This window comes from Columba livia, chromosome 8 (assembly GCF_036013475.1).
Source record: "Columba livia isolate bColLiv1 breed racing homer chromosome 8, bColLiv1.pat.W.v2, whole genome shotgun sequence".
NCBI classification, from domain to species: Eukaryota; Metazoa; Chordata; class Aves; order Columbiformes; family Columbidae; genus Columba; species Columba livia.
The window spans coordinates 734024-760730 of record NC_088609.1 but is presented as its reverse complement, the minus strand read 5'-3'; the positions used below and the strand labels follow the sequence as shown (position 1 = coordinate 760730).

Sequence of the window (26707 nt, the reverse complement as noted above, 5' to 3'; positions counted from 1 at the left end):
CAGGTGCTGGCTCGAGGCTTGCTTTGCTGTATGTCAATGCACAGAACGAATACACCCCCCCTCAGACCCCACTGCCTTTCCCAGCACCTGCTTCAGCTTGACTTTGTTTTCCTTGAAGGTAACTGATGAGAATTATAGAGATGAGATTGTTCAAAACTCATCAGTGTTTTGTACAATGGCCTTCATGCTCCCCTCTTTCACCTGGAAATACCTCACTTAATTGCTCCCACCATCACATATGGGGCTTCTGCCCATTCATGTTCATTTAATCTCTCCTATTGTTCATCAGAGCTTTTCTTCTGTCCTAACAGCCACTTCTTTCTTTGGAGCAGTGGCTCAAATGATCATTAGGCAGGGCAATGCTCAAACCCTCAAGGGCTACAATTAGGTTTCGGGGTTCCGTGTGGGAGGACTGCACTAGAATACGATAATCCTTTATCCTTTAATGATCATTACGCTCTCAATGTATTAGTAAAACTCATTTCCTATCCTTCCGGATATGCAAGACAAAAGTAATTAAAACAAAAATTAAGCAGCTCTGCTGTATGGAATAACAACAAGGGTTCAAATTCTGTGTTCAGCCAAGCTCCAACAGGCCGATTCTGTGCCTGAGAAAGCCCCTGGAAGGTCTCTCGCTGGCCCTGGCTGGGCACGGGCAGCTGCACGTGAAGTAGCTGAGAGCTTCACGCTTATACCCGCAGGCAAAACCATCCCCTCTACCTCACCATGAAAAGGGCAACTTCCCCTTGCTCCAGAGATCAGCACCGTTTGTGAATTGTTCCACCTGGTTTCCAAACGCTTGTGAGAGTCACCCGGCCCCTGCTCCCATCTCCCTGTGAGATGGGGATTCTGAGATAGCATCCCAAGCTTTATGCAATTTCTTTTCTTTTAATAATAAGCAATGACCAGATATACTACATGCAGTTTACAGATAAATAGTTTCTATTTCAGCATCTGTGACCTTCTCTCTTACATTTCAGTGTCCCTGAGAGCTGAGTTTCTGTCCCTCAGCACACGGCCCATGAGGACTGGGGGCAGAAAGGCATGAATTTCAAACTCAGAGCTGGGAGGAGAGGAGGGTAAAAAATCTGAGCCCAAACTTATACGTTCCATGTGATGAAAACTAATTATCAAATCAGAATGCATTACCATAATTGTTTATATCTGTGTTTTAAGGAATTTGCTGTCTTCTGAATCTAATAAACGAAGGAACTGAAGCTTGACTGCTACAACAGTTTTTAATCTGCTTGGAAATTAGTCCAAACAATAAAGAAATGGTTTCCAGTATTACAAGAAAATGTTACAGTAAGGAAAGAAAATGGCAGGAAAAGAGAAACCTTTAAAAATTAAAAAAAAAAAAAAGAAAAAAAACCAAACAGAACTGCTTAATTATTAATTGGGGATAATGAGGGGCAGATTGCACCTGGCTCACCTGGAGCGTGGGATAGAAACAAGGGCGTTTGAAGCACTGCCCTTGGCTCTCCGGCCCCACGCAACCCACGGGCAGATGCCACACGGGGGTCCCTGGGCAGACACCACACGGGGGTTCCCAGGCGGCCGGGCCCCCGTGCAGGGCTGGGGGAGCTGGCGGTGACAGGACAGGACAGTCCCACCCCACCCTCACCAGTGCCCGGCAGCTCCCTGAGCTTCAGCAGCAAATGGATACCGCGCACCCTCCATGGGACAGCTGTTCAACATCTGCCAGCCGCCATCCCCGTGCTCTCCTCCCACTCAGCAAGGCCGTCTTCAGGCTTCTGCTCACACCTCTGCAGCTCAGGCAGGTTAATTTAAAGGATAAAACACCAGATACAGAATAATTGCTTAAGAGCAGCCAAAGCAGAGGTTTAGTATAACTATGTTTAGTATTAGCACAGATCTTCCATCCTATTCTTAGCCATAAAAGAGAAATCAGTATTTTTCACCATATATCTCACTTCTACAGCTGTTCACATCCTCACATCGTGCACATAGTTGTTAGAGATGCCTAAGATTAAACAAGCTTCTGGCAAAGATTGCAAGGTATGCAGTTTTCTGTCAGATGGGGAGGACTGTGTGGGAGGTTAATATTGTCAGGCACACCCAACGAGAGCAGTAACCGCACAAAGGCCAATAATGGCCCTAAAATCAACAACACTTTGGAAATTCATCTCGACATAATGTTTCACAGGCATGGTCAGGGGGGTCTGTCTTTGCTTCCTAATGAGAATACGTTTGTGTCACCTGAGCTCAGCTGATTTCTGTAGCCCAGGTTCAGCAAAGTCTCTAAGACCTGAATGAGAAAAGAGAGTAAATAAATGGTACTTTAACCTATTCTTGACCTTGCCGATGCACAGAGCAGGGGGGAGGAGCAGACCGGCTGTTAGTGCTGTTGCCTGTATTACACCTGCACTGGGCACAAAAGGCAACTTTGGTTCCAATCTTTCAAGGCACCAAAGCTGGCACAGCTTTCAGCAAGCCTGCTGATTCCATGGTACACCTCATCTGCCCAAAGCTGAGTGTCACTGATCCCATGCTTGGACGTTACGGCTCTCAGTCCCGTATTTATCACCTGCTTAGTTTTGCACAGAATGGCAAACTCAGTGACACCGCGCTGCAACATTGCAGGGCCGCAGACCTGCTCCAGAGGCACTCTGAGCAGGGGCTGTGCTCTGACTCAGGAACAATCTCTGACATTTTGGCTGTTGCAGCCAGCTAAAAATATCCATTTAATCACGATGTGGCCAAAATAATCTTTTGCAAGGGTGAAGGAGTGTGCAGACCTTACTGTATAACGAGTAGGCAGGGAAGCCCGGTTATTCTGCCCGGCGGAGCCGGCGGCGCTTGCTGAAAGCAGAGGTTGGCTGTCCGTCTGCAAGGCGAGGTACGGCGCTGCAAACTCCTCACTTCTCTCTGCCAATGAGAGGTTCTCTCCCCCTTTCCTTTTTGGGGATTAAAGCAGCATTTGTGGCTTGCTGAAAAAACAAACAAACAAACAACAAAAAAAGAAACCAAAAACCGCCACAAAGCTTGTAGAGGACGTTCTGTTTCTGGTCCCGCTGACGTGCATCTCCCACTTGTTCCTGAAACTTCTGCAGTAATAGGTGTCTGTTGTGCGGCTGTGTGCAATCTCAAACAGTTCTATAGCAGCATCTCCTCTGATGTCTCATTACTCTTGAAAACAAAGTTGTGTTAGAAGTGTTTGCTTTCCTTCCTTTTTGTTTCGAGACTTTAATAGGCAGCTGCTAGAGACTGATTCTGGTTTTTTAAAATGCTCCATTCCTGAGCATCGTGTGCCTCCCAGATGGAGACCAGGCCTGGGCTACGTGCTTAACCGAGCTGCTTTCCTTGGGAAGGTTCCACAGCTGAGACGTGACCTGCTTCCAGACTCCGATTCAGTTTCTGAAGGAGAGCAGCCCATGGCTCCTCAGCCCTCCAGGCAGCAATCACGCCTTACTGACTCGGGCCGAGCACAGCGTTAGCCTCAGTAATAATAATGAGTTGTGAAAGGACTTCATAACCGGGTGTGCGAGGTACAGGATATTTGGAGAGCAGAGGTCGGCAATATTCTCGGGGATAATGGCATTATTTCAGGGGCATCTCTCTAAGCAGTGTGTATGAGAGCAATTTGTACCCCGCGGCCCCCATCACCAGCTTTCCTGCTGCCAGCACATGCTGCCGTTTCCCAGCCATTATCCAAGCAGGCATTTCTCCTTCAAACCCTTTGGAACCACAGACTTTTGGAACCTGCCTCCTAGAAGGTGTTTAGCACACCAAATACAATAATTAAACGTAAAAAAGTGAACTATGAGGAAAACAAATCCAGAGATTGATCTGTAACACTTAATGTAAACCTTGCTATTTAAAAAGTGCTATAGATTGTGTTGTACATTCCTTCTGCTAGGACGGGTACATTACAAGTAACCACAACGTTGCTGCCCCAAAGAACATGATTTCAGCTTCTTCCAGCTCGCTATAGTGAACATCCCTATCACAGCGGAAAAACATTTCCATGAGAAATCTCTCAGTTCCTTGCAGGTGCCCTGCATAGTGCTCACACGCTTGTTCTGCCCGCTGTAACAAACCGCTGGTTGTTGCTACAACAGGAGTCACTTGGGGAGGATGCGAACACCCTGCAATACCCCCTGCATGGAAGAACTTCTCTTTTGACCCCTTTCAGCCTCTCAGTTTTTGTCTTCTTCTCATCAAAAGATTTGTATGCTGAAATCATCATGTACAAACTCAACGTTTTTGCATTTGAATCATATTTATACATCAGCTTTCTTTCCTCCCCCCCATTTTCTTTTGTACATCTTCCTGTGCCTGTAAATGCCCAGGAAAAGCTGTAGAGTATATCCTTTTGGGTCCCAATTAAGATTCCGAACTGCTGTTCTCTGTATGATAACAACCTGAAGTGCTGACAACACGATACCTGTCAACAGGCAAATGAAGGCCAACCATCTGTTCTACTATAAATTGTCTCCATTACTCTCAACTCGAAAATCCGCTTTAAAGACCCCCCAATTATTTAGTAACGTGAGCCAAAAATGCAATGTTATTTTAACTGGAATCGTCATTGTGCACAAGAAAAATAAACATTAAAAGCTCTGAACAAAGAAAGATCTTTGAAAAGCTGTTTTGTACCTGGTTTTGCGTGCACGGCTCGGAATGGCAGAAGCAAAGAGTATCGGATCAGTGCTGGTGGAAAACCTGAATTTCAGTTGGTAGGGAGACGGCCGTGCGCTCCCGCTCAGGAGCCTTTTGTCTCAAAACACGGTGATTACTGGCGTAGACTCCAGCACACAGCTCGAGCTCTCCCGGACGCGCGGCACCGAGCGTGGCCGGGCCCCGGTGCTGCCCCATGCGCCACCTGGTGCACCGCGGGCTCCGCGTGCTGCTCCGTGCAGAGCCGCATCCGCACGGGGTCCTGAGCGAGGTCGTCGGCACCCCAGCGCCGGTTCAGAGGTGAGATACCAAGGGAAAGGGCTTCAAACCATTGTGACCCGGGCCTGTGTTTGTGTCACTGACATTGCGTTTAGTTCCATCATCTTTGCGTCCAGAAGCAGAGATCAGCAAACCAGGTACTAAAGGAAGGGTTTAGCTCTTGCCTGAGTCTCTGGCTTCCTGTCCCTAGAACAATCCCTGCTCCTGAAGGTGTCCTCAAGCCCTTGGTGATGTGCAGAGACTAGTTTGCCTATGGTACACTAACCCAGATCCTTTCAGAAGAGCAAGAGTCCCAAAACCCAACTTCATCTTGTTAAAGTCTGCTGGAAAAGGCCAAAAAACCCAGATGGTGAGTTCAGGCCAGGTTTGCAACACCTTGCTACATCACCTACGCCTGTACGGAGAATGTAAAACAGGACACAGAATCAGAATCCACGTGCATATAAACAAACACATACAGTGCAGGGCTGACAATCTAAGCCAGCCTTTCCCTGTGTGGTCACCAAAACACATCAGCAGCTGGTTCAAGCGAGCAGGACAGTCTTCAGAGCTGCCCAGAGCAGGATTCATCCGCTGAACATATATATCCCCAGAGCCCTGCATGCAACAGTGCTCGGGGTTCTGAACACTGCACTCGTTACAACTCTATTTCGGTCAGAAAGTCAGAAAGCTAAGTAGTGTAAGTATCAATCTATGGCGAAACTATATTTAACAGCTATCTGAACTTTTAATACCTAAGGATTACAGATGGCCAAGCTATCAATGGCTGGCGGGAAAGAGGCAGAAACGCACCTGGGCAGATGCAAGAATCAGGGCATGGGGTTCTCCTGGAAAACCTGCAGGCACCTCCAGGACGATGTTCAGGGGCAGGTGCTGCATCAAAGCTGCAAATGTGACAAGGAAGAAAACACAAACTAGTGAGACACAGGCATGTCAATGTTTCTGTTGCTGTGATGACTTTTACAAAGCCATTCGCCTTTGTAACGCCTTACTGGCAAGATAATCATTGCAATTTGCAATACTTAAATGACACAGAAACACTGTGAAAACCTCTGTAAAACGCTCAGCACCGGAAGGACAGTACCTGCTCCTAGGCTAGGGGCCTTCCGAGATTAAATCACAGCTTGGTACACAGACCTGTGTTCAGTTTGTGCTCTGTAGTACTTACTAGGGAAGTTAAACAAAACGGAATCAGTGAGTAATAAGATGACACAGTTGTCTGCATTATGAAATGCATTTTTGAAGGTTCATATTTCTTCTTTTATACATAAGGCAGGAATTTATAGGCTGTACTAGATATTTCCAAGAATTCAAAGGAGGCAAAGGTAAAAGTTGGTTTAATGAATCAGAATCTAATCAGTGTGACCATTGGAATATATGTAAATGAGGAAAATCATTGCCCTTCCACAAGTAAGTTGCAGCCTTCAACAGTGGTCAGAATTTGCATTTGCCGTGACCCTCGAGACATGGTTTTCAGCTTATGGACTTCAAATTGTTCCTTGTAGAAATTCCTGTGCAAAGGAAAGCTCACCACCTCTGCGATTACTAAATTACTGGGTAACCTGACAGAAGGTTTGGTTTCTGGTTGGGTTTGTCATTCCTCTTCCTGAAACCTGCAGCCTAGATTTCACCCAGCAGAGTCGTGTTTGCCTTGGCACTGGCTCGACCACGCAACTGCTGCGTTTGCTGCTGGTATTTACAGCCTCCGACTGGTGTGAATAGCCATGGGACTGACACACACACCCCTCCTTGGACAAGTCTTTTAAATATAATAAACCACAGTGCTGTCTGCAGCTCTGCCAGAGTATATCATCTGAACCAACGCGGATTGCTTAAAGAGAATCGCCAGCCCTGACACCTATATTCTGTATGTATTCAATGAGCTTCTTATTACCCGGTGCAATACAGCCTCTAAGTGCACACGCTTCTGCCTCCGACCCCCCTGCAGTCAGGAAATCCCACTGAATAGTCAAAGTTGTAAGAGTTCATTAAGTAGGTGACTCATAGAACAGCTGGTCTAGCTCCAAATAAACTCCGTTATTAACTTGAGCCAAATTGAAACAACATCACATTGAGTTAAATTTTCATTAAATCTGGAACAAATCTGGAGAGAATATAGGGAATATGTTTTATTAAATCTGTGCTGAAGTCCCAAATCGAGGACTCCCCTTCTCTGAGATGACATGTAGACAGTATAATTTCTCATTGTCTCAAACCTAAGCAAGGTTAAATCATGCACCAAATGTAACCCAGGTTAGATCGCACAACCAGATTCCCAGTTCAGATCTACATTCGGTGGTCACATCTCTAGTCACCAAGGAGCTGGAGATTTGGGGCAGGGGGAGGACATCCAAGGAGATGAGTCTCCACAAATAAAGGCAGAGCTGGCTTGCGTGCCATGGCTGCTTACCCCGCGACCTACAGCTGCCCCTCGGTGCTGCAGCCCGAGCGGCTCAGGCAGGAGCTGGATACACCTCCTGAACAACCATGGCACAACAGCGTCCCCTCAAAAAGTGAAACACTGCACCTATAAATACCTATTAACTGATGCAATGTACAATAAGGGGATGAGGAAACATATATTCAGCTGTGACAGGTATTTCAAAGCACCACATAATTAGCTTTGTTTGGTTATTTTAATTTTGTTTTTATTGGCAAGATGCAGCCTGAAAAAAATCTACTAATTAGATAGGAAGTTCCCCTGAAGACATCTATCAACTGTTTCTATTAATACAGGCAACTGCGAGTAAGCAGGTAGGAAGGAAAAACATTCAGAAACAACTTTTAGTCAATTAAATTGAGGTCCGGATGCAAAATACTTTCCCCCCATCAACAAATATTCAGTCACACTTCCCAGAAAATTGGCTAAAAAGTTTTTTTCAGAGTGAAAGATAATCCTAAAGCTGAGGATCACATCAGACTTTTCATTTCCATCTACTTTATTTCTCATAACTGCAGCACGGTAGCACTAAGTCCATGATCTCTGTGGATTGCTGAGCTCCATGGAGAAAGCCAGCGTTACTGCTGGTAGGAGATGTGTGCACGCAGTTACAGACATTGCTATTGTGTTGGACGCTGAAGCTTCTTTAACACCTGCATTTCTTGGCCATACGTAGTTACAGAGCAACAGCACAGAGTATGGAAGCATCACCAACTAGTGAATCTGATTCCTCCCAGACAAAACAGTAGGAAATTTTTTAATAGATATTCCTTCAACTCACAAATTTAAAAAGCCCTTTTCTGACACTCAGGCTGGCCAGACACCGATTTGTCACGTTGCCATCGGAGCTGCAGGCCAGGCTGTCTGTCAGGTGAGGCTGGATGGTGCAGGAATGCGTTAGCAGCCTCCAAGGAAAGGTGTGGATTTGTCGGGTTTCAGTAACACACAGCCACAACCCGAACGCAGTGTCCTCTGCTCCTGACGATGCCGCGGGGCAGCGGGGAAGGAAGCAGGGCAGTAGCATACAACTTAACAGACATTTGCCCAATATTTAGAGTGTTTGTTCCAGTCTGCCTGCGCAGCCCAGAAAGGGCAGAAAACAGCCACGTCCTCTTCACTGTGCGGGTGGGAGCTGCAGCAACAACCCTCAGTGGCTCCTTTAGAACTGCAGTCATAGAATCATAGAACCATAGCATCATTTTGGTTGGAAGAGACCGTTAAGATTGAGTCCAAACATAGCCTAAACCTAGCACTAAACCATGTCAAAAAAGCCTCATCTACACATCTTTTAAACACCTCCAGGGGTGATGACTCCTCAGTTTTCTTTTTTCTTCAAATGGAGCCTACGCAGATGCCTGGCATTGCATTGGCACCACGATTAGAGTGCTCACTGTAATATCGCTGATAAGCTCAGCTGGGATGCTTACTTGTGTGTGCCAGAGGGAACAGGCAGTATGGGCAACCACCTGCAAGAGAAGAGCTAACACGGCCAAACGCCCGGGCGGCAGATCTTGGATCCCAAGAGCCTGAACAGCCCCACAGCAAACCTCTGGGTGAGCAAGGAGCCTAACGTGGGGTCTGGACAAACAGGAATGCCTGAGCGAACGTCTCCTTCAAGCATGGTGTGGGGATTCCTGCCATGGGAAGGGGCGGACGCGGAGCCAGCGCCAGGAGCTTGGCAAGGCGAGCCCCCCAAAGCGAGTCACACAGTCCGTGCTCCCGACAGACCGGGTGCTGAGCGGGGCAGCTCAGTGCCCAAGCCTGAAAGAAGCGCCACTGTAATTCCTGATGTACACAGACAGCATGCAGATAGGAGGAAAGGAACAGCTGAACAGCGAATTGCTAAATAGATACAGCACACGGTGCTCTGTGTAGCATCTCTTTTCACATTTATAAAATAACCAGATCTCATGCTTATTTTGCTTCCCTTCTCTATATCTAAATTCATATTCTTTACCACCTGCGTGTGCAGAATGGAATAAATAATGATTACCACTGTGATGGAGAACTACTGCTAAAATCCCAGTAAGTCATCAAATGGTTGTTACGTACAAAGATAATGCAGTCAATAGTGGGGCTTTTTCAGCAGGGTTAGGCAGCAACACTCTATGTGCATGTTTTATGAGTTACAAAAATGGGTATTTCGGTATAAGCACCACATGTAGATCAAACTGACAGACTCCTTTGGGATTAAGCCCCATCACCTTCTGAATGCAAGACAAGCATAAAACCACTGCAGCAGCGGGGAAAAAATCAGCTTGAAAATAATTAACCAGCAAGGCAGCCACCCATAATGATATTCAGCAGAACACATTAGGGACAGTTTGCTGGGAATGCACAAGAGCACTCCAGTTGTTTAATTAACATTGAAACGGCGGTTCCACAAGAACTAAAAATCCTGTTAATTTATGTGTCTCTTAATGATGCTCATTTAAATACTGTCAACTTTTCTCCAGTTTAATATTCATGATTCCTAGTCATTAAAACACCAGGCTCAGCTCGCGGATTCACTGCGAAACACAAATTGTTTGATGATGATGTCAGTTCTTAAAAAGTTTTTTCCCCTTAAAGTGTAAATCTCCCAGCATTCGTCACCAGGGTCATCGCACTCTAGTCTGTAAATATTATTGTTATCACTCATATAGTACAATAAACTACAATGTTCTTTCTCACCTTCAAAGATGAGCCCTGCTTGCCTACTCAGCAGTTATTCATGTAAAGGTAGTTATCTTTTTATGATGGAGCATCTCGGCTGGTTAAAGTAATGGCTTTATATATTGGGATACTGGGCTCAGGTCCCACTTTAGATTATAAAACCTGTTTTCATCCAGGGCAGGAAACATCACATTCAGAATAATTCTGGTGCTGAAAAGACACTTGCAGCTGGATGTTGCGGCGACGCTGCGGTGTCAGCAGCGGGCGGGTGTTGCCCTCCCAGGACAGGCGGCCCCGGGTGTGGGTGAACCCCGCGTTCCACGGGGTCCTCACCGCCCCGCTCCCCGCGCCGGCGCCCCTGCTGCTGACCCTGCACTGAAACTATAGCGTAGCCTCCTGTGACCGGACTTGTGGAGAAAAATACCACGTATTGATCCTATGCTGGCAGAGAAAACCCCTGAACGCCTGTGTAAATTCAAAAATAAGTTTAATTATACACTTAATCTTTCACCTCTGTTACAAGGGCTTAGATTTCAAGGAAAAGTTGCACATTTTCACCAAGGCAGGGAGCGGGAGGTTTGGGACGGGACAGGTATGGACAACTGAATGTGGACATTTAAATGACATTCTTTTACAAGTGCATTTCTTCCTACTGTTTTTCTTGTAAGTACCAGAACATGGCACCGTCTTAATTTCCTCTTTCATTGGTGCCTCGTTTTCCTAGGCAAGACATACTATTACTTTTACTCTTCATTTTAATACCCAAACAAATTGGAGTCTCTCTTGTTAGGTATTGTACTGTTTTCTCTAAGTGGGTTGTACAACACATTAAGGAAGAGCACGGGTCCAGGCTAAGAAGAGGTTGCACAGCAAGGGCGACTGAAAGCCCGTGAGCAGGCGGGCTCCACCGCACACCTGCGGCCAGCTGACTCCCCTCTCCTCGGGGCTCTGTCATTCCCGTCAGATTTCCAGCACACATTGAAATGCAACAGTGCCGTATAATATTTTCCGAAAGACAGTTTGTTTGGCATTTTAGACAGACACCCAACACAACAAAACCTTCTTCATTATACACAGAGAAATGTATCCTGTGAACCAGGCACACAGGACTTACACGACCTGATTGGTGGCAAAGCCAATATTTATCACCTACCTCTGCTCATTTCATTGTTTGTGTGTTATTCTTTCTCTGTTGTTTCATATTTACAATTTGCATTTCATAACCAAACAGCTTAATGTGCTTTACCTAGAGAAAAACAGCCACAACTAGACGGTCTAGACATGATCTTAATTACCAAAATGCTATCCCGTGTCTGAAATGCTTTTACGCAGCTACTGTTGCTATTTTCTTCCATAAGTGTTGCAATTAGGCAAATAATATGTATTAACTTATTGTGTACACATTATAATGTAATATACCTTATTTTCAGCATCATCCATCCCTGAAGAGATCTTTCTATTTATTTTACTAGTCTAAATGTTCTATTTTGAGCCAGAGCCTTTTTTCCATTATACCTCACAAAGGCCTAATTATTAAATGCAGTTTCTTGGGAGCGTAGTTTTGGAATACAGCCGGATACCTGGTACTAACATGAAATACATGCCCGTGTCTATTCTGCTTTAATCCGTAATAGATTCTCTGTGATCTCTAGATTGATCTATGACTGATCTGTGCAATTCCAATGTCCCTTTTGTTTTTCATACTGATCACAGGGGAAAAAAAAGTAAGAAAAAAAAATCTTTAAAAAACCTTATTAACGTATTAATTTTCTTGGGGAGAAAAGTTGGAATCACGGAAAAAAGATGGAGGACTTGGGGCAAAATATGTTGATTCTTCCTATGGTCACATCCGTCTGTTTTCCTCACTTCAAATAAATTTGAGACCATAACCCTGGTCTGATAACTTCTACAGCTCTTCTGCTTTGGTATTTGTACCTGCAGACCGCACCCTTCTGCCACTGCTGTCAGCAGGCAGTTTCCTCTTCTGCAAATCAGGCATTGTCTGCACACTGGCTCCCAAATGAAAGCTCCCACTACATTAAATTGGTATTTTGTATAGCCAGCATGAAGTAATCAGCATATAATGTCTATTCCCAGTACATTTATTTACTAAACTTCTTCAGTGTCCCTAATCTTTGGCACTAATGGTTCAATAATTAAACAAATTATAATGAACAGTCTTGTCTTGTTCCTTGTTTCTGAAGCACTTGAACCCAATGCATGAGGAAAGTCGTTTCACATGCTAATTCAACTCCAAAAGCATTTTTCATATTTCTCCAACATCCCAATTAAACACAGGGATTTTACTGAGAAAAACACATTCTCTGTACCTATACATTGAGAATAAGCCCCTTTTTTGGACCCCGTGATGTGCTGAATGTCACAGAGGAATTTTCTTGTACCTACCTAAGGGGCTGCTTCTTCTGTAACACGGGCTTGCAGCAGCTCAAGCTTTCTTGCCTCTGTCTCCACCAGGACTTAGTGCAAGTTGCCGCTTTCCGTGGGCTCAGGAGGAACGTGATTTGGAAGGAGTTGGAAAATGATTTGCAAATGTCAAAGTTGTCTGCTAAGCATTGAGTTTCCAAGCAGAGAAGAGCCCTCCCGAAGGAGGACACTTGGGTCCCGAACACTTCCCAGAGGCCTCCAGAGGGTGCAAGACTCTTGCCTGCTTTTAATGACAAAATGGTCACCAGACTATGTACCTCTGTTACACAGCCTTGTATTTCGAAACCCTGCAATGTATCAGCAGGTCCTCCAAGTTTGTGTATTTATTACCATGCATTCTTGCAGAGATATGACACATTAATAACCCCTTTATTTTGCTGTTCCTAAGCACTCCTTGTCCTTACGGCCATCTCAGATCATCCGTTAAAAGTCTGGCTGCTAACGCGTCTCATCCCATCCCCATTGGGAAGCAAAGAACGCCCAAGGCCACAAAGGTCTCTCTGGGCTGTGGCTCTTGTTTCTGTGGCAGTGGCTCTATCAGAGGACGGAGGTTCCGCTGCTTTGCTCCCATTATTGCTTCTGCTAAGTGCAAACTCGTGTCTCTAAGGCTATGTGTTCGTGTCTATGTTATACTTTCCCTAAAACCACCATACCAGCTAATACATATAGCTTTGTAATTGCCTTAAAGGCCCCTCTCTGAGAATTCCAAAGATAAATTCTGTGAGGTATTGCCCAGCATATAATTATTGTGAGATTTTCAGTTTTGTTCACACATTCTTTCCATGCTACTTAATTTCCAACTTTCTTCTTCTTGAATACAAGTGCAGAGTCAGAGATACGGTTGTTCTAATTCTAAAACTGAGAATTTCATGTAATAGTCTATTGATATCAAAATTAAACTGAGAGTATGTACTTTGAGAGATTCAGAGAAATAAAGTATATTCGCTTAAAATGTAGAAATATTCTGATGTCCGTCAGCTCTGGGTTTTACAAACTGATTCCACAGTTGAAGTTTTCAGGGTAGCATCTGGGGTACTTGTCTGTGTGTCCCGTACCGGGCTGACGAGTCAACCCAGGGCTGTGCCAAGAACTAACCACACACTGGAAGCAGGGAGACCCTCCTCATCTCAGTCAAAACCTTATATGCACACACATCACCAACAAACCATGTTCCTTCTGGTTCTGGTTTGATCTTTTCACAGTCCTTGAGAACCTCTTGTGCTGGCATTCGCAAACACGGAGCGTTTAATGGGAGCAGAACACTTCCATGGACACGGCTCCCAGCGGCCCTCTGCTGTCACTGATGTTCCCTTCTGGTGAATCTCCTGGTGAACCACTAGCTATATTTCCCTCTGTCATTATTTTTGGGGCTCTGGTTAGATGTGGTTTGTTTGGGGGGTGGAGGGGTGGGTTGGGGGGTAGTTTGGGGGGGGGGTTGGGTTTTTTTGTTGTGTTTTGTTTTTTAATAAAAGGCATCTTTTAATAGCTTACCTTTGCTCCATATTGAAAATCTAGTGTGCCTTTTTTTTCCACATTTAATATCGATATTAAGTTTTACCTTTATTTAGTAGTATCTCCCCCTTACCCTTGCGGGGGTTTCTTAGATCTCTTTATCTGCTAATCAGACTTTTGATCGTATTCAACATCGTACCCAATTACAGCACAACTTTAAGCTATACATTGGAACTACGCTACATTTTTGGTTTGTACTGTATTTTCTGGTATCCGTATTAGGAACTGCAAACTTTCTTACCAGTAAGTCTTGTAGTTGTTACTCTTTATTTGTTGGAAATTTGTTTCTTAAACTGGATCTTTATAATTTTAGCACAAAACTCATTATATACATTTTTTGCCATCAAGGCAGTATTTTTTCACAGTACAAGCACTATGTTTTATTACATTCAAAAGGCATCCCAGTTCCCTTTCTCTTATAGCTAATGAGCCCTCAGGTGAAATACACTTAACTGGAGCCTAATCAGTGCCTATTTGTTCTTGCTTCCAGCAATGAGGTCAAGAACTTCTGGACCTCCCTTGGCACACAGAAAGCACAGGTTTGACTTACCCGATACATATTTAGAGTTTTGAGAACTCTGGAGCATAGTCCTCCTACAGAGATGTTTGCAGATTCGTGTTAATAAAATCTGCTTTGTTATGCTCCACTGTTGTCTCTTTTGATGTCCTGAAAACTAATCACTATAATAATAGAATTCAACTCTGCCTGGATGAGCTTCATCTATTGCATCCTCACACCCTTATACTTCTGAAATTTCATTTGATTGTGTCAAGTGGCAAACAAGTTGCACATCTGTGGCCACCCTTTCAAACACCAATATTGTCCTTACATTCCAGGTTTTCAGTTCTAACCATTAGGTCACTGACTTCCTTGTGCTGCTTCTCTCCCTGTCCCCATAACTCTTGCATAATTGGATTTAGACTGGCCCCCTTCCGGTCGCAGATGCAGAAGGTATCCCTTGCCACCACTGTAAAATAGCCAATTTGTTGGTAGGAAGAATATTCACATTGGAGGTTGGAGGTGGATGTTTGAACCTCCGCAGCTGGAGCAAAATTTAACATATGTTCCTTCTTTCTGAGAACAATCTCATCACAAGCCTTTTGCTGCTTTATCCCGTTCCATCTCGTGCCCCTTGTGCATTTTAAATGTAGGAAGTATCACCGTCTTTGGATGCTTGTTCAGAGTTCACTGACTGCAGACCTCAAAGAACTCCTTAAATACAAAAGAGACAGGGTTGTGGATGCTTCCACTGGCACTGCACACTGCCTGGTTTAAGTTTCCTCCCATTTAACTGTCTCTAGCACGTACAGAAAACTCAAGCACTGCCTTTGCCTTTGAACTCTATCCCCAGAGCTAAGAGCCGAATTTTCAGTAGTACAAAGCTGAGCCTCAAGAACCCCCGTTCCTTTTGGGACCTGTCCCGTAAGTCTGGCATGTTAATGTCATCAACACCCTAAGAACCAACTATTTCCTACCCCGGATACCCCACTAGTCCCAAACAATCATGCTCCTGCCTCCTTCACCTGAGGACACCCGGGCCTGCAGAAGGAATTGTCAGAATGGTGTTATAAATCTAAGTTTCTTTTACAAAATATCCAGAAAGAAGGCTCCTTTTTTCATTAAAAAAAAATAATTAAATAACCATGTCTCCTTCCTCTTCACAGACTATTGAGGGGGCATTTAAATAGGACAAGGCAAAATCTTAATCCATCATAGCCAACAAAAAGTGTGGTGTTAACATTCTTCATTTGTTCATTTTTGTTTCTTTTAGCGGGTCAGACACATAGGAATAGATGAAGTGAACATAAAAATATATGGCAGATAATAGATCGGAAGTTATTTTTTGTTTTTCCCCATAAGTGAAAATCAAGCTGAGGCTGTAGAATCATGGTCGTGAAGCTATGGAGAGCACAGGCTTCATCCTGTGGACCAGTCAGCAACTTCACTAGGATTTACTTGCAAGAACGAGTGATTGTTTTACCACCAGGGACTTCATGGACATCACGTAGTGCCCCATACTTAGTTGAAATGGATCTTTGTCTTCATCCCGTTATGTTGCTAAGCATGTTTTGGCTAAAACCAGGTTTAGAATGGATTCATAACTGTTTGTATAAATGTGGTGCGGAAGTGCCAGTGCAGCCCCCTCCACTCGTGTGAGGAGCTGGACACTCACGTTTTCGGGTCTGTGCTGCTCCCGTTACAGCCAGTCAGGGCCAAGGAACCGCCTGTCCAGAAAGATCTCTGTACAGACAGAAGAGTCAGAGATCAGGTTCTATAGGGTTTTCACCATCTCGCACCCTCCTTCATGAAGCAGCAATGGTCTCTGAGAAAGGAAGACTGGAGAGGAGCTGCTTTGCAGCAGAGCACCTGGGTGGCTGTAATCTAGAACATTCCACTGATGCCAAGGCATGGCCAGACACCGGAGGAGTGTCGGTGTCTAGTAACCGTTCCAGACCAGAATCTGCAGACTACCTGAGAATGGTGATGCTGCCTAGAGCAAGATCAACAGCAGAGTAATCTACAAACATGCTTCATTTCAGTTATTTATTTAGAGAAATTAAAGTAAAATCTTTACCCTTCTAATTGACCATAGGGACTAAAATATTTTGTGAATGTAAATTACAACTGTGATTAAAATATAAGCTGCACTTTCTTAATATTCATAGTGAAGTCTGCTACAAGCAACATTAACATAAATTCCTATATTTTCTTATCTCTCCAAAACCACATTTTTATTAAAATGAGTAGTTTATTATTTATTATTATCTTTGTGGAAGATAGGGTTTATGCTTCTACAAAGAATCTAAACTCTCGTATTTTCTTTATCCCGTATTTACCAGGTTGCCCTGTGGTTCATTTGTTTGTTAGATGTATTAACCTGCTCCAGCCATATGCCCTTGATAAACAACTGTGCACTAGTTGGTATTCATGTGTAGGGAGTATTTTCTCACAGTAGTGAAGTGATACAGTGAAGTTTATAAGCAAATGATAGTTCAATGTACTTGGTTTTAAGTTCAAATGCTAAAAAAGGCCAAGTTTAAAAATGTTGTAAGAAATATTAATGAATGTTTATAAAGCTGTTTTGTTCTGTTCTCAGAAAAGACAAGCGAAAGAACATGAGAGTAAAGCGCTGCTGATCAATCCAGTCATTCAAGAAATACATAATCCTGTCTCCAGCTATGTGCATGCAAAGGAGCTGAACCCTTCCGGAACTGCCTGTAGCGCCTTAGAACAGCTTAGAACAACTTCTGTTCACGAATGGCACTGCCCGTTTGCCTCCAGCTGGACCCCTGGTCTCTGGGAGGCTGCTCAAGGCCAGTCCTGATCCCGAACAGACCCGTGCAAACCGAAAGCGTAGCCAAGACTCAGGGTCTGAACGAGAGCGACCTCTCACTACGGTGTTTGTACGTGGAAGTGATTTCAAGCAGCAGTTCCTGGTGGTCCTTGCCCAAGCCTGTGACTTTGACCAGCACAGGCAGCGAGTTAAATGATCGAACATACTGAAAGATCCAGCTTACATCCTCCTACGAATATACACGTTGCCCGAGGCCCAGCAGCATCTGCAGGAGCCGTCGGTGGCAAACAGTCACACTCAAGACCCTGAAGTCACTTTGTTTTGACCCTATTTGTGCCCTGGCAAGTTGTTCATCGGGCTGTGCAGCCTCAGCTCCTCTGCTGTCAGAGGACTTTCATCCTTCCCTGCCCAAAGAGTGAAACCTTGCCACCCCTTTCACACGTGTTCTGTACACCACTGCGGGGGGGCTTAGTGGCAACCGCCCTCCCGCCCCGGGCCTGACCCTTGGAGCAAAGGTGAATGTGTTTGAAATGCCAGGATGAAGTCCTTGAACCCCTTCTCGGTAGCACGGAGAGGGTTCCATTGGGGCAGGTCACCCTTCTTTCTGGTGTCGAGTGATGGGTTTCCCGAGTGGATCCGCACTGACAGCTGCTGGTACCCACGGAAAGCAGAAACACAGCACAGACTCATCAATTGCCTGTTGGCTGAGTTCAGTTTGCTCCTTGTCGGTTGTGTGGCTTTAGCTGGTAGAAATCACTACTGAAGGTTTTTTAACCAATATTAAACATGAACAAGTTTCCTGGTGTGTCAATAAACCCTGTGGTTACAAGGAAAATCTTACATCGGTGTTTATTTTTACTTTAAAGACAGCTTCGCTAAAATTTGGGAATGAAAAGCCTTCTTACTTTTGTTAATATGATAGAACATGTAGCGATACCCTCTGTATCGCGCACACTGTCCTCTATGTGGAATTGATTTATGTTGTTATTTATATTACCATACCTAACAGCCTTAATCATGGACTAACATTACATTGTATTTTTGCCATACAAGCACAGACAATAAAATCTCAGAGTTTGTAGTCTGTGTTCCAGGGACTGTAGCCTGTGTTTGTAGTGCGTGAACCTGCCACCGAAAAGCAAAGAGAGGCGTTTCAGGTTAAAAGTGATGTATTTAGATTAACATCGAGTCACTTATGCATAACATGCTGATCATAAAAATAAAATATTAATGTAGTAGCTCTCATCTTTTTGTTTTTCCTTTGGCTTGAAAATGGAGCTGACTGGACAGGTTCACCTTTGTACATAGGTCCTAGTCAATACCACTTCCAGGTTTTCACAAACCAAAGTGATGTCTGACGTCTCCTTTACTATAAGGAATACGGAGTGATTCCACAGAGATTTAGACAAAAGCCAGCAATCACAGTAATGCTGCTTTCACTTTAGGTCTGTAGGTACCTTACTAAAACTGATGTAGCATCTGGAGTGTAGGCAAACGTAAACAGTTTTGAAATCCAAGAGTTTACCCAATTTCCAGGCCCTGTTGTGGCCCTAGAGAGGAGAACATATTCCACCATTTTCCTAGACTTGCAAGAAAATCCCACAAAAACAGTGTTCCTCTGTGCTACAGACTTAATTACTGCTCATGACCACTCGCAGGAGCAGGGATATTTCTCCATGTGACAGGCCCTGCAGTACAGAAGAAATAAGAGGACTGGAACAAGCCACGGGTAGATTTTAGAGGTTCTGCATGTGAAGAAAAACATCAGTTTTGACAAAGACAAAGTGTTTCATTTATAACCAATACCAACACAGCCATTTGATTCACAAGTGACTGAAAGTTTTGCAGCTGAAAACCATTAACTGAAGGAACTATGACTCAGATCCTCAACAGTGTTGAGCCACCCAACTCCCACAGAAATCAAGGCATCTAAATACCTGCAAGGGTGATGGCCTCGTCACCCCTTAATAAGAGAAAGGCTCATAAGGCCGCTACAGGTTAAGAACAAGCAGGAGTTGCAGAAGCCACAGTCAGCTCATTAACTGCTGTTTTGTGCAGATATATTAGTTCTCCTCACACCTTTGCTCCCGGATCTGCTCTGGTTGGTATTCTCAATCATCACTGTGCTCACGCTAAGGCTGCGTTAGCAAAATCAGCTTGCAGGTGTGTCTTGGATTCTGGACTCATTCAGGAGCATTAACACACTCTGGGTATCTTACTTACATATATCAGAAGTGCAAGAGCCCCACTTCTTCCCAGTATATCTTCTTTACATTAAAAACACAGCAAGGTCTGCAGTATAACTCCATGATTTTACGATCTCTCCGTAGAGATCCAGGCCACATGCCTTTCACCAGAGGTTGCGCCTGTGCTTTGCACGCCTGAGGTTTGTCTTGTATGACTTCAGAAAGTCGCCCATTCCTTCTTTTAGGGAGGACCTAATTTATCTTTGTTCTTCTGCTGCGCCTCGAGTTAAGAGACAGACACATTCATAATGCATGGCTTTGTGATGTGTGCTCCATGACAGCTGCAATCTGTGACCCAGGCACCAAAACTCCTTGAGAAAAGCACTTGCTGAGAGCTGAGTGCACAGCCAGCCAGAGGAACATCCCTTCCTTCACCCCACACTGCAGTGCCCAGGGCAGTCTTTGCTACCCTCCATCCCGTAGCTTTCATTGCTGACAAACCCTTCAGCATCTGCATATTGAGAAATGATACACAAACACACATCTGTCCCAAGCCCATCACTTCATACCCTCTGAAATGTCGGTTTTGGTTTAAACGTGCATTTAGGCAAGGGAGATTTGGGAAACTTTTGATCATAGAATCTATTTGTTTGGAAGAGACCCTTAAGTCCAGCCATTAACCTGGCTCTGCCACTAAACCATGTCCCTAGGAACCTCATCTACTCATCTTCAGAGTGAGCAAAAAACTTAACCAGCAACCACTTTACAAGTGCATAGAACCCATTTCTGCATCTCACGTAACTGAGGTTAATAAACGCAAGGCTTAGATTTGTTCCTTCTGTATGTACCGGGTCGTGTTTTCTGACGAGTCACCTTGCTTTTCTGACTGCTCTCCTTACAGGCTCAGGAAAGAGCACAAGTCCCTTTTAAAAACCTATCAGCAGCAATCCCCTTGCATTCGCTCTCCCGAAACATGGATCAGCAGCTGGCATGGGGGTGCGCAGCACAGACCCCTCCGAGGCGCTGCGGGCGGAACACCGCTGCCTGCTCACCTGCTGCCTGCCCAACAATGCTGCTGCCCACCCAATGCTGCTGCCTGCCCACCTGCTGCCTGCCCAGTGCCACTGCCTGCCCACCTGCTGCCTGCCCAGTGCCACTGCCTGCCCACCTGCTGCCTGCCCAACAATGCTGCTGCCCACCCAACGCCGCTGCCCGCCCACCCGCTGCGGGCACCAAGGCAGCATTTCAGGTGAATGACCTGTGTTCTGCACTGGCTCTGTCTCTTTCAGGTCTGCTTGGAGGTTGCGGCTGTGATTAAAACATTGAGCGGGGTATTTTTCCCAGCTGATCACAATGGTTGAGATCAGTAGATGTTGCAGTAATGGTCCATGGAACGAGGCCCAGGCTGGAAAATCTCCAGTGAAGACCTGTGTCTGAGGAACTCTGTACCTCTGGTTGAAACCAAGAAGGGGGAAAAGTTTCAGATTTAAGTGTTTCATGGCTTAATGTAAAATGTCTCTTTTAACTTACATGTTTCCTTACTGGCAGTGGCTACAGAATTTATCAATAATGTCATGCATGGAGGCAAAGGCTGTAAATAACCCACCTGAGAATGTGACTTTGAAAAAGGAGGAATGTGAATCCCTTTGGGTAGAATTCCTTTCTGGAATAAGTACATGACACTCCAGTTTTAAAATTAGGAGCTCTATTCAAAAGACATTTCTCTCGTATCTTTCTCCTTCTCTTTGCCAAGGCTTTCAGAAAGGGTTTTATTTTTCCTTCATGATACCCTGAGGAAACACCTCTCAAGCCGAGTCAGCATCTTGAGCTGTCTAGAGCATGTTCAAGGTGAGCCTGCAAGGTTTTGCCCTCTGAGAGAACCAGTAGAGAAGCAGGCACGATGTGAACGGGCGGGCACAATCCGCTGTCCGGCGCGGCCGCGGCCAGCACGGCCCGGCTGGCTGCAGGGGACCTGCCACTCAGCGCGAGCGGTGCACCGCGGTCCAGCTCCCCGACCCAGGTGACACAATACCTGCATTCATTCAAAACTGCTGCCCAAACAATTACCTCGGAGCCATAGTTCCTCCCCTGTTTTCACCTGAATGTGTCCTCATTGCTGGCCCGTACCAGGCTGAGCTCCTGGTTCTGTTTGACAGCACAAACTGGGAAAGGTTCCAGCCAAGGTCATCTCCGGTCCCTCGAGGTTGGTCTGGACAGCCCTTGTTGTGCCCAGGTGCTGGTGTGCAAATACTTCATGTAGGGGTGTAAGGTGCAGCCCTATTCTCTTGAGCAGCGATACAGACTGAGCTATAATGTTGCCCTTAGTTTTTAGGAAACTAACACAAATGAGACCTTTCTCAGCTTTCTCCCACTAATGTTTGGTTAGCAAGATCTCCCGAGGATAGTTTGCAATGACTCCCCTCCACAGACATGTCTGTCTTGCCAGTCACCCCGAGAGATCTGCGGAAGGAAATAAACACCAAACCAGACAAACACCTCGTGTGAGGTCCCTCGCTCGCCCAGCAGCCTGCGCGGGGACGGGGGATCTCCCTCCCGGTGTCCACCCACAGCCAGCCTGTGCCTCGGAGCGCGGGGCTGGATTCGATTACACTAATCCTTATTTCAGTTCGTGTAACTCCAGACTACCAGTGATACCCAGTGACTTCGCCACACTGGGAATTCAGTCAAACGGGGACTATTTACTTCAGCCCCTAGAGGTACCACTTTACAAAAATTCCCTGAATATCACTGAAATTAATATTAAGACTTTATACTCTCATGTATTTTTAAGGATTTATATATGTTGAGATATCATTTTTCCTACCACTTATCCTCTTACATACTCCCACAACATCTCATCTGTGGCATTTTCCCAGATGGGGCCCACAGCAACGTTCTTGTAGCTTTTGGCTCACTTAACATTCTCTCCTAACAAAATCCTTGATTTGACGAGGTCGCCTGTGCTGCAGCGGCCGGCCCTGCAGGGCGCCAGGCGCTGCCCCTCGCTGGCATACCGTGACAGCGTGGCCCTGCGTGCCGCGCCGCTCCGCACCCTCCGTGCGCAGCGCACCCCACCTCTGCCCCGCGGCCTCCCGAGCAGAAGGCAGCGGCTGCACCCACGCGAGGCACTGCCAGAGGAACAGCAGAGAGCTGGCACTCTGCGTCTGTGTAGGCAACAAGGCAAAGCGAAAGGCAGCAGAAAACTGAGCTCTTTATTACTTCCCGACCATAATTTTCCCGTTTTCAAAGGCGTTCCAAATGGAACAACGGGGCTGACAGCCTGTGCGCTGGCTTCGTTGGGCTCTGCCTTAGGTTTCTATTTCTGGGTGTGAAGACCTAATTTCAGAGGCAGATAATTTTTGAAGCTGAGCCTATATCCTTTTCACTGCTCTTGATTTCTGTGCAATTTGTCAAACAATTAAAACGTGCGTTTTGTCATCACAAGGCCAAACATCTCTTCCTCTCTTCTTCATGTTATTTTTGCCACAGCACAGGTTTTCAACAAGTGACCTTGGCACCCAACAAAGCCTTCTTGCTGCTCCTGACTGAATGGGGCAAACGATCACATGTGGCATTTCATCTGATCTCATCTTTCTACAGATGAATAGAGCTCATCTTTCTAAGATGAATAGAGCTCCTAAGCACAGCCTTGTGTTTTCTTCTCCAGCTTCTTCCACCCATCATGAACTGCTTTTCTTCCTTAACAGCCCTTTAACTTGTACAGGCTCTTCTATCTAAGCCATTTTCTTAGTCTTTGAACTGAGCGCTAGTCAGGCAGTCTGCAACGTATAGATTCCTTACAGGTATCTCACAGACTCTCAGGATTTCTCACCTTGCTCAAGTCAGCAAACAGGGCACAACACCTGAACTAAGCCAGCTTTCCTAAGTCAGTCAGTGTGTTCCCATCCAGATATGTAATCATCCTCTCCTTATCTCAACCTGCCAATGCGTGCTGCACTTCTGGCAGACCAAATCGATATTCGTGTGCTACTGAGCGCCCGTTCACACGCCCGTCTGCACACAGGTGGGACACGACGTTCTCCCTGTTACAAACGTGGCAGGAGCCTCCGCCACGCGTCTTGTCCAGAGCCTTGCACAGGAGAGATAACAGTCATCTCCGACCTCTAAGGAGGAACTACAAAAAACGCCCACAACGGGCAAATCTGTGTTCTGTGGTGACACGGACCCCATAAAATCTTTACTGTAACACTATTTTAGATAGTGATTTTGAAGAAAAATAAAAAAGCAGGGAGAAAGACTGGGCTGTAGGAGAATGAGCTGAACTTTTAGAGAATCACAAAGAATTTTCTGCATATTAGACAATGTTCCTTTTCCACCGTATCCAACTGATTTTTCTAGGAAATGTCAACATACAAATGATTGCCATGTGTTCCCTGAAAATTGATACTATACTTAGGAACATAAGAATTAAAAAAAAAATCTGCTAATTAATGAAGAGCTTCCACTGCCAATTACTACAGCTGAGTTCTTTACCTACAGAAATATTCTAGGATTCTTTATTAGAAAATAATCTAATAATAATAATGCTAAATGGTATTAGAAATTTGCAGTGTAAGTAGCCTTGGAGTTCTCAGATGTGCGAAGCGGCCGTTTGGCCCCAGATTTACCTCAAAGGAAACAGCTGCTCGTGCAGTTTTCTCAAGACAAAGCTGGCTTCTCCAGCCTGACGATTCTTCTTCAAGTCTATCTTCCATCTGTGCCTTGGCTTTGTCCTACAGATCGTGAGCAACGCAAGGCACTGAACTTCAAAACTGCGCTGTTTTCTTGTTTAGATGCTACACGTCTAATAAATAACCCTTCCCTGTCCTCCGCTGGTACTGTGTGCAGTTTCACTGCAGAAATGCATTGCAGCAGACACTATGCGGACAGCGGCCTATGGACGCCCCCGCTGCACTGACAGGGTGCGGGCTGCTCACAGAGCTCCTCACTAAACGTCTTGTCCGGATTTCCTGAGGGGGCGAACGCGCGGCCTGGGGCAGTCACAGCCCGGGCCCCGAGGCCCGGGTCCCGGCGGCGGGTGATGTCCTGCACAGGGGACATCCCAACAGGCCTGTGACGCAGCCTGCGCAGCTTGACTTTGTCAAAACCCAACCTCTTCCTATATTTTTATTTAATCAAAAGTTACTGAAAAGACACGTGCGCAGCCATTGCTTTGTAAACGTGGCTGTTCTCAGTCACGGCGAAGGCGGACAGCCTTCGCGGGTCCCTAGTTAGGGTGGGACTCGCTCGCCCACTGAACGATGTTCCGGCTCCTGCGGCAGCCGCACTGTGCAGCCAGCTGTGCAGAGGGGGCTCCCACACGCTCCCCCAGAGACGCTTCAGTTTCAGCGGTGACTGATGTTAAAAGGCCAGGTACTGAGGGTATATAACCAGACCACACGCAAACAAGCACCCAATGACCTCAATAGGCATTTGCATAAAGAAAGTTCTCTCATGGACAAGTAAAGCAACTTGAAATATGCACCACAATACTTGTGTTCACCTTCTACACAGCCGCAGAGAACCATCATTGTAACAGGAATATAGTTGTACAGAAATGAAACAGGCGGCTCCATGCCACACCATTCTGTTCCAAAGATCTCTGCTGAAGTCAGCTTATGCCTTTGGTTACCGCACACGTTGGAAATAACGCAGCTGCCTTCCCAATCCCTACAGCAGGATATTCTGTGCAGTAATTCTGACCGATGTTAACCTTTGGGGATGCCCAGTAACACCGCTCTGTGTACCACACAATCTACTATTAATACTACTTGGAAAACATCAACAGTCCCAGGCAGTCATTACTGCCTGACATGTCTTTGTCAAACACTTAATGAAGCACATATTGGGTCTGCTGATCTGACTGTCAATTTATTCTAAACGAATCCACATGCCAAAGGATTTAGGTGCCAAAAGCTGGAAGAGCTTTCAAACTGATTATTTTTTAGCCCTGACCATGATAGCTGCACAACAGTAAGCTGTCGGAAGCAATAGTTGTTTGAAAAGCCAGAATACCAGGTAGTTCACCACCATAGGTTTCTGTGACTTGCCCTGAAATCGCTCTTTGGCTCAACCACAACACGCAGATATGACAAGGCTACTAGATCCCTTTTTATATTGCAGAGCAGAGGTATTAATTTTATGTTGTAAGCATAACCTGTGACCAGTGCAGGAAAGGATAATTATATGATTTGTTTGGGCTTGTTTAGATTCTGTCCCTATTTCGCACAGCCCGCGCGCAGCTGAACTAGCAAAGCCCAAGAGGGAGTGAGGGCCCCAAAACGAATGTCAGAAAGGAAAACAGGTTGTGTATCATTGACAGCAGATCTATTTTGGGGCCTTCCCATCCCAGTCCTGACCTCATGCTCCTCCAGTTCCTCAGTTCAGTGACACACCAAACCTGCCCCGACCTCGCTCTGACGGAACGACGGTCCTGGGGAAGAGGGCGGGAAGGGCATGATGAACAAAGGCTGCAGGAACGTGGGAAGCCAGCCTTGCTTAAAGCAGAAATGAAAATATAACTGATTATTGAGTGCGAAATTGATAAATGTTAAAGCAGACATCATTTAGCAGTCCCAGTGTTGAGCGCAGGTGTTCTCCATGCGGGTATGGAGTGCTGCTGCTGGGCTTTCCGCTGCTGCTCCTGGCTTCTCGGATCATTTCTGCTGCAGGCAAGGGCAAGCCATTTATACCAGCCACTGGCCTTGCCTTTCCCTTTGGTCGCGGGAAACAAGGTTACCCACCCCAATCCGGCCTGTGAAGCAGAATTGCCTATCACTCGGAGCCTCCAAATCATAGGAGAACGTTCTTCAGAGTCTTCTCTATACAATCAGGAAAGAATTTGTATATTCCAGAGTGAAGATATGGGGTGAACCCTGGATCTCCAAGGACCCTAACTGATCCTGGCAGCTCCGCCTGTAAGAATGCTGCCAGTCGCTATGTGGTTGTGGATGGAAGATGTTCCTCTGGACTGCACCTTGCTTGGCTTTGCAGGCACCAAACAGAGTGGGTGGCAAGGAGTTTTCACGGAGCAAACACCAGAGAAGCTAACATTGCATGGACTGAGCCAGCGGGGGAAGGCATCCTTCTGAAAACAGCATCAATACCTGCTCAAACGGCAGCGAAATCCCAGCTGCGTGTTTAACACTGGCCTATGGTTATTCCAAACCTTCATTAAAGTACTTTGGGGAAAGAATGGCCCCTCTGTGGCACTTAGGGCTGGTCATCAGAATGACCCTGATAACCCAGACACA

General features: G+C 45.7%; 1 long non-coding RNA gene across 1 annotated transcript in view; it reads right to left on the bottom strand.

Moving 5' to 3' along the window:
- The window catches only part of LOC110365621 (uncharacterized), a 128948-nt gene that overhangs the window by 23413 nt on the left and 78828 nt on the right, over nucleotides 1-26707 (bottom strand). The window lies entirely within an intron of this gene.